This window comes from Meles meles, chromosome 2 (genome assembly GCF_922984935.1).
Source record: "Meles meles chromosome 2, mMelMel3.1 paternal haplotype, whole genome shotgun sequence".
NCBI lineage: Eukaryota > Metazoa > Chordata > Mammalia > Carnivora > Mustelidae > Meles > Meles meles.
The window spans coordinates 67,603,399-67,619,936 of NC_060067.1; positions in this window are offsets into that span (position 1 = coordinate 67,603,399).

A 16,538-nucleotide genomic window follows, 5' to 3' on the forward strand; every position below is an offset into this window, starting at 1 on the left:
CAGCAGCTCTGGACGGGAGAGCATGGCGAGAGCTCCTGCCTGCTTAGCAAGTCCCGCCAGGGCCCAGGCTTGACAGGGGCTTCCCCCTGCACCTCTGCTGCCTGGACTCGAGCCAAGGAAGCCATCAAGGATGCAGGAAGAGATGGAACAGCATGGCATTGAGGGATGAGCGGCAACGGGCCAGTGGACCAGGGAATGCTCTGCCAACTGCCACCTATAACCAGGTATATAATGACCGAGGCAGGGAGGCAGGTTCAAGGGCAGGATGTGCTCTGGAACCCACCCACACAAACTCATCTTTTAGAGCATGCGAGTCCTACAGGAAAGCAGACCTCAGGAAGGGGGTGCCTGCAGGGCCCCCCAGGGATGCAGGGCCCCCCCAGGGCTGGGCTTCTGGCCCCGAACTCCATGGGTAGCCTGCATCTTGGGAATGCCCCTTCTGCAAGCAGTGGGGTTCCCACATCTGCCAGGCAGCTTCCCACCCCTTCCCTGTTTCATCACCTGGCCTATGCCTCCTCCTCCAGGCAGCACCTGCCCATACCTCTTCTCCAACCTATGCTCCCACCCACCGTCCCTCCTGCCCTGACCTCAGAGTGTCTGCGGTCGCAGGAGCCCTCGGAGTTACTGACAAAACCGATGGCTCCTGCCCTGGAAAACACTCAGCCCGCAGACACCGAGGGGATGGCAGTATTTGTGGGGTTTCATAGCCCCCGTCGGACGCTGTCCCGCGGGGTGGCAGGCACGTCAGGTTTCCCGGGACCAGGCAGAGCCACCCCGGAGTGATGTTTCAGGCTCTTGGAGGCAGACCAAGGTGCAGGGTCCCCCCCTCCAATAAATTCCACATCTCCATGTCCTCCTGTAGTCCATAGGCTAAGACCCAAATGGGGCTGAATTTCCAAACCACCGCAAGCCCCCGGCCTCTCCCAAGAGCCAGGGACCCGGTTCTGAGAGGTGTGGAGCCGTCCCCCCTCTGTCTGAACCTCCAAGGGCCTCTTCTTAACCAGTGAGGCGCTCCCCCATTCACCCACACATGTGATAAGATTAGCCAGGTTTAGGGGAAAGAAAACCCCAGCATTGCTGGGTGCCCAGGGGACTGACTGCACACTTCTCCCCACACCCGGAAACACAGCGGCTTTCACGCCCCGCCTCGGAGGCTTGTCAAGATTGGGGGCTGAAAATTATTTCCTCAAATGAATCATTTTGGGGATAAACCCATCAAATAATTCAGGGCTACTCCCTGCATGGCTCTGTGGTGTCAGGAACTCTGTGACTCGGGCCAAGGACCCGGTTTCCCAAGGTGTCAGCTCTACCCAGCTCCCGGTTTTGGAGAAAATGTCTGGGGCTCAGAGACACTTTGAATTTGGTTGCTGTTTGAGACATAGGTTCTGGATCATGGGAAGGAGCTCTCTTTCTCCTTCCAGCTCGCTAAGCTTCCGCTGGACTGAATTAACGAACACGTGAATGTTTATCCCCCGCTGGATGCCCAGGAACTCGCGGAATGTAGCGGTTGATAGGCGCTCGGCAACTATTTGGGGATAAATGTCCGCATGAACGAATCTAAGAAAATTGTCATCTGTTTTCCTTTTGGGATTCTCGTTTTTCTGGAGGTACAATCTCTCAATATCTAGGACAAGCTCCCTGGGTCACGGTGGGTTAGTTCTTCCCCGCACAGCGATGCTGAACCGCATGTGCTGGACTTTTGAACTTGGAACCGTACGTGTGCCTTCAGGAGGGGGCCCGTTCCGGAGTCTGCGTGTGTCCCGCATGTACGTACTTCCCTGTGAGCCGAGCGTCATGAAAAATAACTGGGCAGTTTCCCATCTTTTCCTCTGCTCTGGAAAAATGTGTGGGCGTTGTCATGATCGGTCGTTTGAAAAAATCCCTGGAACACCGCTGCCCTGGCCCTCTCAGAGCGTCTTCCGGGCGGATTCCAACTGCCGTCTTGGGAGGCTTTTGGTGATCTGTGTTTCCCCAGTGACTGTCCACTTCACCAGAATTTTCAAATTATTTGCGTATAGCCTCTTTGTGTTGTTTTTGCGATTCCTCTCCCTTTGCTACTTTATAACTTGTTTTTTCTTGTTTTAACTGGCTGAAGGTTTGCCTGTTTTAGAGTATGAGTGTGAGCCTGCACCTGTGTGTGTGTGTTACAAGGTAACACTCTCCCATCTGTGCATTGACTCTGCTACTAACTGACCTCCGGCTGACCCCTCTGACCTCTGTCCTGACCTCCATCACTTCCTGACCCTGGCTCCGGTGCATCTACAGCGTCCCTGGCTGAGGACAGGGCTTCAGATGGCTTCCGCAGCGCGCACAGTAACAAGTGTGGTGTAGCCGCATCTCCTGAGCCCATTATCTGAGTGCACGTGTGAGCCATCCATTGAGGAAGGAAGGGTGGCCTGGGATCAGCTCCTGTGAATTTGGGCCAGGGGCTGGTGAAGGGTGGCCGCCGGGCACCGTGTAAAGGGCCATTAGGAGACGAGACAAGACAGGTCTGGAGAAGGGAGTGTAGCACCCTCGAGAGCCAGACCAGCACACAGGATTCGTCTTCCACGTGGCAGCCCACGGCGGGCTCTTGGTAACCAGCTTCCCCTCGTGTGGATGGGGGTCCGCCTCTGGCCCAGCAGCCCCGAGTGTGGACTCTAGGGCATGGCCAAAGGGACAGACAACAATACGCCGGGCCCCTGGGCTCCCCTTGCCACGGCCCCTCTGGCCACCAGTACTGCTGCCAATGACCTGTCCGAGGCCCACAGCGGCCCTCGAGCATGGCACAGATCCTGGGGCACCACGCTGGACCGAGGACTCCCATAGGCCCTTCCCAAATGGAGGGGTCCGTGGGGATCCATGCGGTTGGTGTGAACCAAACAAGGCCTGTCTTCTGCCTCGAATACCCCAGAGGGGACAGCTGTGTGTCTAGGGTACTGCTGCCAATGACCTGTCCGAGGCCCACAGTGGCTCTCGAGCATGGCACAGATCCTGGGGCACCACGCTGGACCGAGGACTCCCATAGGCCCTTCCCAAATGGAGGGGTCCGTGGGGATCCATGGGGTTGGTGTGAACCAACCAAGGCCTGTCTTCTGCCTCGAATACCCCAGAGGGGACAGCTGTGTGTCTAGGGTCAGGAACACCTCCTTAGAGTCACCCCGCACCATGCTCTGCGGCCCGGCAGAGAGCCTTCTTCCCTGCCACGGTGCTCCACTCTGTATGACCAAGGAACTCCGTTACCCTGAAAGAAGCCAGAGGCTCCCAGCCACGGATGTCTCTGGCCTGATGCTCACCCCATTATCTGGACACCACTGGCCTGACACTCACCCCATTATCTGGATGCCGCTGGCCTGACCGAGACAGAAAGGCTGCAGAGCCACGGGGATGGGGCCCGAGGGACGCAGCACCTGCCACAAACAGGAGGCCGGGGTCAGGCCTTTCGCTCACTTCCACTATACATGGGGCAGAAACGAAGGTGGGAGATGAGGTTGGCATGTCACCATTACCCGAATAACCCATTTGCAAAGCACTTGCTGCCTGTCCAAGGGCCTCAGGGCTTGGAGAGTGTGAGAGTTCCAGCTTCCAGCGGAGGAAGAGGCCCAGGGGCGGGGCGGAGCTCTGGCCGGGTGCACAGTCCCAACCACCTGCAGACGTGCGCGAGCGTGGCCCACGCCGCCCTTCCGGCTCCAGGGAGGAAGTGGCTGAAAGGACAGTGCTGCCAACTCCAGGCCCCCCCGTGTTGGAGACAAGGACGTCCTCAATGCAGCCGGAGACTGTGTCACAGAGGAAGGCACCGGAGGGACAGCTGCGGATACAGAGGAGCTTGTGGGAGACAGCACCCATGAGCTCGTCATGGGGTAAAAAATCATTCAGATAATCTCCCCACGTCCAGCCAATCCAAAGACTACTCCAAGAAAAATCTGGAGTGGAAGCCGTGAGCATTCAATTTTTTTAAGTTACAGAGCCAAATAACTGGGGCATTATGGTTCCAGAACAGAGGAATCTTGACAAAGTAAAAAACATATATAACCGAAAAACATTAAGACATGCTGGGCAGGAAAAGGGGAGCAAATGCAGGAGTGCAAATTTCCTCTTCTTGTATAAGGAGGAGCCAACTGATACCGTCTGAAATTAAAAATTTGTAGTTATTGGGCTTCTGGGTGGCTGAATCATTAAGCCTCTGCCTTCGGCTCAGGTCATGATCCCAGAGTCCTGGGATGGAGCTCCACATCAGGCCCCCTGCTCAGTGGGAAGTCTGCTTCTCCCTCTCCCAAACTTCCTGCTTGTGTGTTTCCTCTCTTGCTTTGCCTCTCTGTCAAATAAAGAAATAAAATCTTTTTTAAAAATATGTAGTTACACTGAAGTGAGTCCAACCTCTTTGTTTTTGCTAACCTTTTTTTTTCAACTTTTTTATCATATAAAATACACCTAACATAAAATTTACCATATTACCTATTTTCAAGTGTATTGTTAAGTGGTAGTAAGCACATTCACATTGTTATGCTGCCGTCCCCACTGTCTATCCCCAGAACTCTTTGTCTTGTGAATCTGAAACTCTTATACCTACAAAACACTAACTTCCTATTCCTCCTCGCTCCCCCACCCTGGCGCCTGGTTCCCACCATCTACCTTCTGTCTCCATAGACCTGCCTCCTCTAGGGACCTCATGTAAGTAGAATCATCAGTATTTGGCCTTGGTGTTTGGCTTCCTCCACTGAGCACAGTGTCCTCTAGGTTCCTCCATGTGGTGGCCGGTGTCAGAGTCCCCTTCCTGTTTAAGGCTGAGGAACATTCCATCCTGTGGATGGACCCCGTTTTGCTTCTCCATTCATTGGTTGATAGATTCTTGGGTGCTTTCCTATCTTAGCTGCGCTGAATCATGCTACAGTGAACATGGGTGTGCAAACACTTCTTAGAGACCCTGCTTTCAGTTCTTTGGGGTACATACCCAGCTGTAGAATTGCTGGGTCAGAGGGTAGTTCTATTTTTAATTTTGCGAGGGACTTCCATTCTATTTTCCTTCCATTCTATTTCTGCACCATTTTCCGTCCCCACCAACACTGCACAGGGTTCTAATTTCTCCACATCCTCACCAACACTGGTTAGTTTATGTTTTCTTCAATAATAACCGTACTGCTGGCTGTGAGGTGGAATCTCATGGTAGTTCCGATTTGCATGCTGCTTGCTCTGGGGTTTCATACATACTTTTGTTACATGGAGGAAGTTCCCTTCCATTCCCAATTTGTTGAGTGTTTTTAGCATGAAAGTTTGTTTTATTTTGTCGAATGCTCTCTCTGCATCAATGGATGTGATCACATGGGTTTTTTCCCTTTCATTCTGTTGATGTGGCGTATTACATCAATCTGTTTACATGTATAAACTGTCTTTCCGTTCCGGAATTAAACCCACTTGGTCGTGGTGTCTAGTCCTTTTAAAGGACTAGTATTAAAGGCCAGTATTTTGTCGAGGATTTTTGCCTCAGTGCTCATAAGGGATGTTGGGCTATAGTTTTCCTCCAGTGTCTCTGGCATTGGCATCAGGAAATGCCAACCTCCTAGAGTGACTTGGGAAATGTTCCCTCCTCTTCAGTTGTTTTGGAAAAGTTTGAGAGAAGTTCTTTAAATGTTTGGTGGCATTCAGCAGTGAAGACATGGGGGCCAGGACCTTTCTCTGTCGGGAGGTTTTTGACTACTGATTCAGTCTCCTTATGAGTTGTGGGTCTCTTCGGATTTTCTGTTTCTTTGTGATTTAGTTTTGGGAGGTTCTAGGTTCTGGGAATTTGTCCATCTCATCCAAGATGTCCAGCCTGCTGGCAGGTCACTGAACACTTCAGATCCCATGGGAACACGTCTCTGGTGTCCAAGATATCCCCAGTAAGAAGATGACCACCCCCCCAGGGGAACTCCACCATACCCCGCTTATTCTGTGACCCACACCCAGGGAGCCTGGAAGTCTCTGGAACCAGGGATCACCTTGTCAAAGGCAAGACCTCAGCACCTTTGCTGGCAAATGGTATCTTTTAGAACCTTAATATTGTCTGAAGTTTGGATGCTTTTTCAGTTCCCCTTGTATTCGTGAGTCTGAGGTCCGTTAGGTTTATCTGTAAAATTATGTTAGAGCACAAAGGAGTGTATAAGTGGGCCCAGGGGCGATAGGACAGCCTGTTTTTTGATAGATGCTCCGAATGAGAGGCTGGTGTTGTGGCTGTGGCTTCAGGCTGGGGGAGGAGCCCCGAAGGCCAAGTGCCTGGGGTCCCAGGCCCGGGGGCCCCTCGACACTGAGCAGCCGGCTCCCCAGAGGAGGACCTTCCATTCTTCTGGGTCAAGATGACTAGATCAGTGTCCTGGGGACATCATGACAGATCATCACACCGAGTGACTCGAAACACCACAGCTCGGAGGCCTGATGCCCAAAATCAAGGTGTGGGCGGGGCTGCCCCTGTGGTCTCATGGCTTCTTCTCCTGTGTGGGCCTCCCCTGTGTGCCTCAACATTCCCTCTGGCTTTCTCCTATAAGAAAACTCCTCCTGACTTGCCCCTGGATTTAGGGTCCCCACGGATAGTCCAGGGTCCTTCCTCATCTAAAGGTCCTTAATCACATCTGCAAAGACCCTCTTGCCAAATAAGGCCATATTCATACATGCACAAATCCCAGGGATCAGGGCATATGTGTATCTTTGGGGGACTATCATTCAACGCACGATGACAAGGGCTGGTCTCACACAGTGGCCTGAGTGGAGCTCCCAGCGCCCTGTGCAGGCCTGAGCTCTGGAAATCAAGACCCCAGCTTTGGAACCTAGCAACGTCCCTGTCGGCAGGTAGCGCGGGGGCGCACCAAGCAAAACAGAGGAGCTCTCGCCGAAGCAGAGAGAGGAAGGCCAAGGGGGGACGAAAGGCGTGAAGCTGTGGCTGCTGGTTGCGTGTTAAGCTCCTTCAGAACCAGAAGCAGGGCAGGTGAGAAAAGAACCTGGGCGCAGCCTCAGAGCTCCAGGGCAGAGTTTTCCAGAAAGGTGGGAAGATGAGAGTCTTCAGGTTTCATTTTTGTTTTTTTTTTTTTTAAACGAAGCTGGATAGTGGGCTGAGCCTATAAGACAGCGAAGATAGAGACTCTCTGAAATCTCCCAGGGTGCGGATAGCGGGGAGGACCAGAGGCCGGACAACAAGAGAGAAAATAGTTCCAGGTCACAGGAAAGCCGTGCCCCCCAGCGCTCTGTGCAGCCAAAGTACTGGGGAGGGAGTGCAAACAGGGGGTGCAAACAGGGAGGGTGCAAATGGACAGGGGCCCCATTGCCACCCACTTCCCCCCTTGTTCCCAGAACACACAGACCAAAGTAGCAGACCAGCCCCAGCCCAGCAAGGACAGCAGCTTCCCCGCCTCAGTCCAACTGCCTCCCTGTACACCCCAGTGGCTCTGGGATCTCTCCCAGGATGCAAATGCCGCTGTAAATCTGAGAGAGGGTCCATGCCTCCTGCTGAGGCCCGGCCAGCTCCCACAGCTCCCACAGCTCCCACCCAGTGCTGCTGCCTCCGGACAGATCGTGGTCCCTCCACTGCGAGCCAACAGCTGGGCCAGAACCGCCGGGAGATCCTGATTTACAAGGAAAAGCGCCAAGATTCACTTTAATTGTCGTCAGTCAGGTCGAGGCTGAGCTGCTCTGGTCCCGCGGCTCATACATTATGCATCTGCCCAGAATCAAGTCAGCTGGACCGCAGCAGCCTCCTGTCCTCGAGTCTGGGGAAGCTGGGCCTTGCAAACGGGTGCATGTTTGAGCGCCTGGGGAGGAGGGCCTGCGGATGTGGGGCGGGCGGGGGCCTGGGCCTGGGCCACAGGGGACTCTCCGGCGGCTGGAGTGAGGGGCCGGCCTCCTCCTTCCAGGGAACCTGGAAATGAAGCCCCTGAGAAACCTGGCCAGAGTTGTTGCCGTTGTCGAATTATTCCCTGGAGTTGGGACTCCGGAGGGGCTAGGGGACAGCTTTAAGCCATCACTGTCCATCCTGTCCCCTCCCAGAGACCCATGGAAACCTCAGGACCATGAACACAGGGGGAACCCCACAGCCCAGAGCGGGACGAGCGGCCCCCTGCCCTCTTTCAGGTACAGACCAGCCCCACACCAGATGTGTCCCTGCAGCCTCGTCCTGCCCGGAGCCCTGCAGAGACCTGAGACCCAGGGCCGCCCTCGGCCAAGCCTGGTGATGGGAGACCAGGAAGCCCCAAGGGCTGTGTCTGAGCCCCGTGCGGGAGGCCTAGGGGAGGACCTCTGGCCCTTCTCTCCTCATGGGGCCCAGAACTTGGAATTCTTCCACTTGGCAGGACACAGCCAGAGGCTTTGGGCGGTGGTCCTAGGAGCCTGAGGGCTGTGGGGGAGACCCCTCCCAGAACCACACTGAAGTCTCTCTGGGAGGAGAATTCTTTGTGCTCACCTCCACCGTGCTCTCCCTCCACCTCACCTCTCCTCCTCCCTTCCTTCCTCTCCTCCCTCACTTCCTTCCCTCCTCCCTCTCCTCCTCCTCTCCCCTCCCTACCCTCCTTTTCTTCTCCTCCCTCACCCCCCCTCCACACTCTCCTCCTCCCTCACTTCCTCCCCTCCTCACCCCCCTCCTCCTTTCCTCACCTTCCCTCCTCCCTGCCCTCCTCCCTGCCCTCCTCTCTCTTCTCCCTACCCCCTTCACCCATAGCACTTTGAACCATTGCTTCCTGGGAGCCCAGTTGGAACCTTCAAACAGAGGATCCCAGGCCAGCAGGGGTGTCCTCACAGGACTCGTGAGGGACAGACATGGCCCCATTCTGCATGTCCCACTTGTACGCTGACCTGGGCACATTCCACAAGCTCCATCAGCCCCAGTTTCCCCACCTGTAAAATGGGGATGGCAAGGATTCATGGAAACAGCCCGGGCACACCTGCGTCCCAGTAAGTACCCAGGAAACATTAGCTTAAAACGAAGCCAGAAAAGTTAAAACCAGAGGCTGTGCCCAGAGCAGCATTCCCAACGTAGCTTGTCCCCTCGCCAGCCCCGCAGCCCCAAGGCTGTGGCTTTTCTAGGGATTCTGTGTCTGCTTATGTCCCAGGGTGAACTGTGGACCACGCCCTCCCATTAACCCCCAGAACCTCTCACTCCTCAAACCAGGCCATCTCTGTCCCTCGAGGTCTCCGTGGGCGGCCCAGCCTGGCCCAGAACCTCAGCCCCAGGCCTCGTCCCAAGTCTCCTTCCAGAAAACGTGAGCTGAGCACAACTATGTGTAGATATGTTGTAGTTTTCCTGACCTCAGCCCTGAGGCCCAGACACTCTCATTGACAATTTTACAGGAGGTAACTAGAGGCCACAGCAGCTCAGGAGAGGGGCAGCTCAGGGAGGCAGAGCCCCGATTGCCCTCCGGGCCCGTCTGACTGCTCAGCTCCGGCTCTGCACACAGCCGGGCTGCCGTCCCTGGGAGAGGGCACGCGGGCGGGCGGAGGGCTCACCAGCACTGAAGGGTTAAGAAGTTGGCAGGTGAGCTGAGCAGCAAGGTACAAAGAAGCCGCTGAACAGATGCCTGATGATTAGGAACATAAAAATTTAATCACTCTGTACACAGAGTAAAATTCAGTGAGCCTATTGTCATGCCCCAAAGCTTAGAGCCCCAGAGTCCTGGGTCCGGAGGGGGATTGGAGGGACACAGAGTGACCCCATCCCATGCTGCCCTCCACCTCTGCGTCTCTAGGGGGTGGGTTGGGGGGACTCACGTCTGGCCTCTCTTCCCAGAGAAGCTCAGGACACTGGAGCTCCTCTTCTCCAGTGGGGCTGGGACTGTCCTCCGGGGGTCGGACCAGTGGTTCCCCAGGACCCCAGGCCAGCCAGCCCAGCCCAGCAGCGGTCCCTGTGCTCCCCTCTGCAAAACATCCTCATCCGTAAATCAGCAACGGCAGCACAAATTATAACAGTTCAGCAGTAACAGCAGCTGTGTGACACAGAACGGGAGGATGATGTCTGATGGTCCCCACGCCCTCCGCCATTGTTGTGGTGATTTCCATTTCCCAGGGAAGGAACGCTGCCTCATGCTGGAGCTCATGACTTTTCTCCTGCCCTCTGTGTCCTCCGCCAAAAGCAAGGCGCACACACATGCACGCACGCACACCCTAGGAAACATTCCTGTCGTGAAGAACTCGAGACTAGACTCTCCCTGGACACCTCCTCCAGGTAGGCTGCCTGGAGCTCCCTGGTCCATCTCCCTCCTCCTGGTGGAAAGAAGGTCCCTTCTTGTCCCCACCTTCTTGTTTCTACATCTTTGTCTGAACCCAGGGGACTGTGGGCAGGGCTCCGGCATGAGCCCGGGGAAGGCTCCCCATGCCCACCTGCTACCCTGGCTTCTACCAGGCAGATAAGATCCGGAGGGACCTGGGTCCTTGAGTGACCATGACTGTGGATGCAGGGCTTGAGAGAGCCAAACGTGTAGACTCCTTGAGCTGCTGTGTTTGGAGTCTGTGCTGGAGCCTCTACACTTTCCGCAGCTATGAAGCAGTGTAAAAGGACATCGTGGGCTATGGTCCATGTGTATCCGTTCTGGAAGAGGAGAAATGTCATACCCATGGGTCATTTGTTCTGTTAAGTTTACAACTGTTGGTAAAGTGGATCTGCGTTCGTTTTTCTAAGAGAAAGCGTCTGCAGGAAACCAAGTTAATGGACCCACCAGCATCCTTCGGCTCCCTGTGGCCTGTCCAGGCGCAGCGACGGGACGGCAGGTCCCAAGACGGAACCCCAGCGAAGCAAAAGCAAAAGGACACACGCATCAGCGAAAACCCGACTCAGGGGAGAAGCCAACGTGGGCCCGGGGGACACTGAGGCAGGTACCACCTCAGCAGTGAAAGAAAGCTCGGCCTGTATCTAGGGCTGCCGCTTAGGGAAGAGGCCAGTCCCTGCCACAGTGTCCACATGTGCAGACCTCATGTGGCCCTGCACGGACACAGAGCAGGTCCTCTGTAACTCCGGGATGCAACCCCAGGACAGTGGCTCCCGGGAGACAGGCGGGGGACTTGGAGGACAGAGAAGAGCCAACACCAGCGCGTTCATGCTACGATCCTACGACCCGCGCTTTGTCCGCTTTTTGAAGAATTTAAAGCAAGAAGGAGACAGGTGAACTCTGTGATTTTAACTGAACTGGAAGAGCTCGGTGAGGAGTGTTTGTGATCGATGTTTGGGTATCTGGGGAAATTCAGACTGGAATTTCCACTCTCGTTGTTCAGCGGAGTAAGCCCCTTGTAAATATTTAGAGGAATTCGGGCAGTTTGGAGTCTCCCAGGATGAGTTATCATTTATATACTCGGGAGAGAGTGAGGTGGCCGTGAACCCTCATCCCCCAGGGCCTGGACCCTGGCCTGGCAGCCAGCCTTGTCTCCAGAACTGCCCTGGGGGCCTCATCCTGGCATCTGGCTCCTAGAGGGCAGGCTGGCCCTGGGTCCGGAGGGACCTGCGACTCCTGAGGGCTAGTGGGGGGAGGCCCTGAGCCAACCTCACAGGAGACCCTGGAAAGCAGAGCGGCAGCCTCCCCCAGCCCTCCTGTGGGGACACAGCACAATCCCCAGCAGGATGCCACCAACTTCTCTGTAGAAATGAACAAACTAGAGACTTGAAGATTCCCATGGAAAGGTAAGGGTCCCAGAACAACCAAGTTCATCTTGAGAAAGAATGAAGCAGGAAAGCAAGCTACAAAGTGACATGGTCTGGACAGCGGGGTCCTGGCACAAGGAGAGAAAGGAGGGACTAGACTGGGGAATCCATCTGAGAGCCCAGAAAAGAGCCCGTCATCTCTGATCCGGCCCATGTTGCACAGAGTGGTGAGCTCCTCTCCCCAGGAGGATTCTGGACTGTGGGTACAGGCGCTGGGAAGTCCGGGAAGCAGGAGCCAAGGTGAGGTCTAGTGCCCTCGGGCAGGTGGCACTGGGCCCTGTGGCACTGCGGAAGGGAAGTGGTCCTGCCCCCAGGAGGCCTCAGTTGGAGGGAGGCAGAGCTGGGACAGAGGAAGCATGCCCAAGGCAGGGGGGAGAGGGAGGGGGAGGACAGGGGCCTCTTCCAGGCCTGCACTCCAGGGAGAGGCTTCCAGGCCATGTGGGGGGCCGGGTAGGAGGGCAAGACCTCCATGCATGGAGCAGGTCACCAGGGCTTCCAGTGAGCACAGTGAGGAGCTGGAGAGGTGGACGGGCAGGACCCAGCAGTACTCTCTGGATACCTTGCTAGAGAGCTGGGCCAATGCCAGGTGGTGGGAGATCTCTGTGGGGGGGGGTCGTTTCCATGGGGGCGGTCAAGGTTGCATGTTTCAAAGGTGGCCTGTGACACAGGACAGTGCCGAGTGGCTTCCCTCCAGAAAACAGCTGGTCCTGCGGTAAGCTGGCGCATCTCCCCTCCCCTCCCACCTGCGGGGAGCACCCTGGGGGCCCCAACCTCCCCCTGGCTCCCCAGCCAGGTGGACGTGCCCACAGGCACCTGGGAATTCTGCACCGATGGCATCACTTATGACCTGAGTGGTACCCCCTGTGCCTCGCTGTGCTCACCTGTAAGGGGCGGGGGGCGGGGTCACAGTAGCCTCTGTGACCTCAGGAAGCCCCAATGCCCGGCAATTACTAAGCACTCGACAAGCGTCAGGCGTGCTCATGACATCGAGTCTGTTTGATGAGGCTCCTGTGTATTTGGAAAGCCTGTTCTCGGCTGCAGAGAAGCTGTAATGTTTAGATGCGAGACCAGGCTTCTCATTTTTATTGGGGAAGAGATTTAATTCCCAGCCTTTGGAATTCTCAAGAAAGCAGAGAATGTCTCTTTTTTTAAGGGAATATTGTACCCTGAATCAAAACAGAGCACCAAATTATCCTAATGGCTGTTACATAAAGTGCACACTTAGTCATTTTCTTTTTCTTAAACTGTTCGTCTGAAATGGGGCATTGCTCGAGCTCACGCCAAGAGCGAAATGAACCAGAAGGCATCTGCACTCCCGGTCAATCAACAGTCAGCATGCGGCGGCCAGAGCCCGAAGGTGGCACCTGAGGCCCATTCTAGTGTCGATCCCCCTCACCTGGATAGTGGTCGGGGCGTTACCTTCCAGAACAGGCAGGGGACACGAGGACAGCAGTGATGCTAGCCGGTGCCACCCACACTGCTCAGTGCCCTGACAGGTCAAAGAGAATTCCCTGGGACCAGAACTCACTTCTTGCCCCCTTCCCACAGGCAAGTTGCCGTCTCCTCCACCGCCGTGACTTGGCCTTGAAGACGGACCCTTTTCCTGAGGGCCAGGGCTCCGTATGGTTCCCGTGTGCACATGGTGCACAGAGGTCCCGCTCGGTGTATGTCACCCACATGGGCGTGGCTGCACCAACATCGCGGCCACCAGGATAAGTAGCCAATCTGTCCCCCACGCAGTGGTGGCAGCTGCCAGGAAGTTGGACAATGAAGCAGCTCCGCTTTGAAATGGACGGTGCAGGCAGCTGCGGGGCCAAGCAGGCCACAACCTCCCAGGGCCATGCCACAGGTCCACAACGAGCTCTTGTCCCAGAGAAAGGGCACCTTCCTGCCTCTCCCACTTCCAGACCAATAACCTATCTGTGCTCCTGGTGGGAGGAGAGGAGCCCTGCCCTGAGGGACCGGCCGGCCACCCCATTCCCAGCCGTCAGCCTCTGTTGCCTGCAGACAGACCAAAGGGACTCTGGTGTGAGTCCGACAGGTCACGGTCAGGTGCGTGAGCCCATTAGCTGCCCTCATCTCAACACCCTGCCCCGGCCCGCCCTGCACAGGCCCTGGACAGAACCCCTCTTGTTCTGGCAGCTGCTTGTCCCCTGGCATCCCCAGGCTGTCCCCGTTCCAGTGCCCAGACAGCTGTTCCGGAAGCAGCCATGCACCTACGTTGTGTACGTCCCAGAACATTGTGCTTTCTGTAGGTTTTTCCCTGTGGGAGCATCCAGAATTGGGACTAGTATGTCGAACATGCTTTCTTTTATTCTACCTCTGAGTCGGGCCAAATTGGGCCCAACACCTGCTTCTCAAAGTCAAGTTTCACGGCACAGGGTGTCTGCACGCTGTCTGTGGCTGCTTTCCTACCAGGGCATGGATGAGAAGTGCAAAGAAAGCTCCCTGGCTCTGTCCAGAAGGTTTGCTGGCCTCTGTCTTATACCTAGTGGCTCTCTGGCATGGCCCTTCCAAACTTGACCTGATTGCCCTGTGTTCTCCAGTACCCCCATCATGGGCGGCCGTGAGCTCTGCCAGCTGCCCCTCCCCCTACCAGCTGGGCCTCCTGCCTCTTCCTGCACCAGACACACACACAGGATGCTGGGGCCCCTGTCCTCAGCAGCTGGGCCCGGCCCTGGCCCCTCGCTCAGGGGGTCCCTTGCTCTCCTCTACTGGCTGCACCCTGACCTGGTCCCCTCCTCCCCAGACCAGCAGGACCCAGCATGGGCATTCCCTTTCCGAGAAGTCTTCCCTGTCCTTCATCTCCTGCTGGATAGAGTGCCTCTCTGATCACCCGCAGCCCTGGAGCTGCATCCCATCCCACCAGGAAATACTCAGCCTGTCTCACAACGGCCGCCAGCTCCTGGGACCCAGCCCATTTCTGTGTGCCAGGCATCCAGCAAGGCTGTGTGTCCAGAGGACGTATGTGGTTTGTGGGGGTGGGGATGGATGTGGGAGGATGGATGATGGAGGGATGTGGGGGATGATGGATGGATGTGGGGGATGATGGATGGATGTGGGGGTGGGGGGGTGATGGATAGATAGATATCGGGAGGATGGATGGATGGATGGTTGGATGTGGGAGGTAGAGAGTGGATGGATGGTTGTGTGGGAGGGGTGGGGGATGATGGATGAATGGATGTGGGGAGGATGGACAGATGGATGGATGGATGGATGTGGGGTGGGGGGTGGAAGAATGGTTGTGTGGGGAGTGGGGGATGATGGATGAATGGATGGGAGGGTGGGGAATGGATGGATGGTTGGATGTGGGAGGTAATTGGATGGATGGATGGACTTGGGTTGAATAGATGAGCAGGCAAGCCAGACACTGGGTTGCCCGGGGATCTAAGACAGTCTCCTAACAACAGTGCCATTGACTTTAATCCTGAATTTTCCCTTTCTCCCCTAAACATACTGGAGGAGCCCATGCTCATAGGGGTTTGCTGAGTGGGTTTTATCTGCTCTCCATGCCTATCTGCTCGAAGAGGCCCTGATGATGGTTGATGGCCTCCTGCCCCCCGGTGGGCGTGTTTGGCTGACAGTAGATTCTTGTCCTTTCTCTTCATGTGGCTTTGACTCTTGGGTAATAAGGAATGCTCACAGGAAAGCTGGACTTCCAGTAATGATCCTGACAGCAGACCCCTGGGCACTGGGCGTGCCACAAGCCAGTAAGAGCCCTGTACGCCAGTGAGATGAGAGAGCATGCTGACAGCTTCAAGCAGCGCCTGTCTGCAGTGGGGCAGACTCCTGGCAGGGCTCCTCCTGCAGTACCGGGGGTCCCCTGGGCCCGAGCCAGGGCCTCAGCTCCCCCCCCATCCATATCCTCCACACAGCGCACACCCCGTGAAAACCTATGGGCTTTCCCCTCACCAGCACCCACTCCAGCCCCTCAATCCATGGGAAGGAGGCAGCTCCAAGCATTGCCTTCACATCCACCAGGAGGGACCAGGGAGGAGTGGGACCAGTCCCTGCCCCCTGGCAGCTGCTGGCCCCCAGGACAGACCCACCCAGAGAGACAGGAGGTAGCTGTCCTGGGGAGGACAGCCCAGTGACCGCTGGCCCCTCTGGGATGCCTCTGCAGGGGACACCCAAGCCAGGGTCTGCTGGGTCCGGGGACGTCCAAGATGGGGACAGGAATCCCACTGTGGCCCAGGAGCCAGGTGACAGGCACTCTGCATCTCACTCCAAAAGAGCCCTGTGGCCCACCCCTCCTGTATGTGCGGAAGGACCAGCCAGGCATCCTTGTCAGTGAAAACGCAGGGTCCTTGTTCAGACATTGCTCACAGTTTCAAGATGGCGACCGCAGAGCATGAAGCCAAGTAGGGCCGCCACCCCGAGAATAGCCCCCTGAGTATGCCCCTGCTTAATCATGGCCCCCTGAGCATGCCCCACCCCAGCATGGACCCCCCCCAAGTGGGGCCCTCCCCAGCATGGCCTGTAGACATCATGGTGTCACCCCTTACAGGGGGACAAGGACCCAATCATCCCCAGTCATCCCCAGGTCCTTTTCCTCAGGCTCCAGGGCCGAGGGGGTGTCCCTCAGGGCCCAGCGTGCTCCCCCCTTGCCCCAGCTCCTACTCACCTTCACCCATCTTTTGCAGAGAATCGGCACAGGTGCCCAAGCTTTCTGTGGTCTGAGGCCGTTGATCTGGCCCAGGACTGCCTGGGTGGTGGTTGATGTTTGCAAACCCTTCCAGCCCCGGAGAAGTGTGGGGTACAGGGCCTTGGCAGGAGGGACTGGTCCCCTATGGCCTCCCCAATGGAGTCCTCCTCTCCAGACTGATCTGTTCCTGCTCTTCTCTGTTCCCACTGGGCACCCCTTCCATGGCTCAGCACCCCCGCGGAGGGAGGGCAAGAGAGGCAGGTGCACACG